A 1,526-nucleotide genomic window follows, 5' to 3' on the forward strand; every position below is an offset into this window, starting at 1 on the left:
GAACTCTTGGACTCAAGCTATCCACCTGCCTTACACTTACCAAAGTGCTGAAATTACAAGCATGAGCCACTGCGCCCTCCGGGGAAAAGCTTTGGAGGAGCATTCCCTGGCGGGCATCCCATCCTCCATCTCGGCCCTTCAGCCCGCCCGGCCACCTGAACCGTGGGCTAGGCCGGGTCACCTCTAAACCGCCCCCGACTACTCGCCGACCCCTCGCCCACAGTTCCGTCCAGAGGCCGGGTTCTAACTTCACCTTTTTCTCTAGAACTGTTTCTGCATCCCCCTCCCTGAGCCAAACACAGGCCCCGTCCGCACCCATCAGGAAGAAAAGCAGTATGTCTGTGTTCTAGCGGGTCCTACGCGGCTGAAGTTCCAGCCCAGGAGCCCCGCCCGGCACGAAGCTCGGAGCGGAAGTGACGTCAGCGCGCCGCCGCCATCTTTTTCGGCGCTGGCTCCGCATGGTCTGTGCGGTTTCGCCTTAATAGTGGTGGGGTACGTCTCTGCCGTGGTGAGTTCCACCTGTTTGGGGTCCGGGAAATAGCAGAGGGGCGGCAAAGGAAGGATCGGGCGCGATTGCCCAGGAGCCTCTCGGGTCCGGCTCGTTTCACTAGTTTCTCCAGGGGCTGTCGGTCCTCCCAGCGCAGCCAGTTCCGAGAGGCCGCACGCTCGGTTGGTCCCGGTCAGGAGCCGGGTCGGGAAGTGTGTTTGTCCTGCCTCCGCGGGGTGTTTTCTGGAATGCTTCCATCCGCTGTGCTCCCGTCTTCAAAAGCCTAGAAAGCAACCTTGGTGATTTTTTTTCCTTCCGAAAGGAAAAGGATTTTTGCTGTTCTAGTGAGGTTAGCTCCGCCCCGCGTCCTCCCGCCTCAGGAACCTGGCGATTCCGGCGTATTCCTGGTGAGCACTGGCAGAAAACTGGTTTCAAGAGGGCTCAGACTTCTATTTCTTTGCCAGGAAATGTCTCATCTGAGAATCTGGCGTTGTCTTGATGTCGTTTACAAAATTTTTGACACATTACATTCGAATTGAAAAAACATAGTTTTTCAGGTTGTACCTATTTCTGTATGTAAATATGAACACGTGTAGACTGTAAACCTTTATTTTTTAATTTTTATTTCCTTGAACCTTATTTTTTTTTCCAGTTTTTACCAGCTACAAGCCTTTCTACTAAAAGGCAGGCTGGGCAGGGTGGCTCACGCCTGTAATCTCAGTACTTTGGGAGGCCGAGGCAGGTGGTTCACCTTAGGTCAGGAGTTAGAGACCAACCTGACCAACGTGGTGAAACACTATCTCTACTAAGATACAAAAATTTGCTGGTCGTGGTGGCACACGTCTGTAATCCCAGCTACTTGGGAGGCTGAGGCAGGAGAATTGCTTGAGACCGGGAGGAGGAGGATGCAGTAAGCCGTGATTGCGCCACTGCGCTCAAGCCTGGTGACAGAGCGAGACTGTCAAAAACAGAAAAAGAAAAGCAGGCCGTGGTGGTGGGCCCCTGTAATCCCAGCTGTTGGAGATAAAAAAAAAAAAAA

General features: G+C 53.5%; 1 protein-coding gene across 5 annotated transcripts in view; it reads left to right on the forward strand.

Moving 5' to 3' along the window:
- The first annotated feature begins 411 nt into the window (after nucleotides 1-411).
- LOC119466668 (zinc finger protein 561-like) overlaps nucleotides 412-1,526 on the forward strand; it is a 16,044-nt gene continuing 14,929 nt past the window's right edge. The window contains exons 1-2 of one of the 5 annotated variants that reach the window (XM_017500029.2): nucleotides 412-492; nucleotides 810-894. The gene's annotated coding sequence lies outside the window, so the exon portion shown is untranslated. Of the gene's footprint in view, nucleotides 509-809; nucleotides 895-1,526 lie in introns of all 5 variants that reach the window. The other 4 variants (XM_017500028.2, XM_037728343.1, XM_017500031.2 and 1 more) reach the window with 4 other exon arrangements.

The sequence above is a fragment of the Cebus imitator genome, unplaced genomic scaffold, assembly GCF_001604975.1.
Source record: "Cebus imitator isolate Cc_AM_T3 unplaced genomic scaffold, Cebus_imitator-1.0 Scaffold263, whole genome shotgun sequence".
NCBI lineage: Eukaryota > Metazoa > Chordata > Mammalia > Primates > Cebidae > Cebus > Cebus imitator.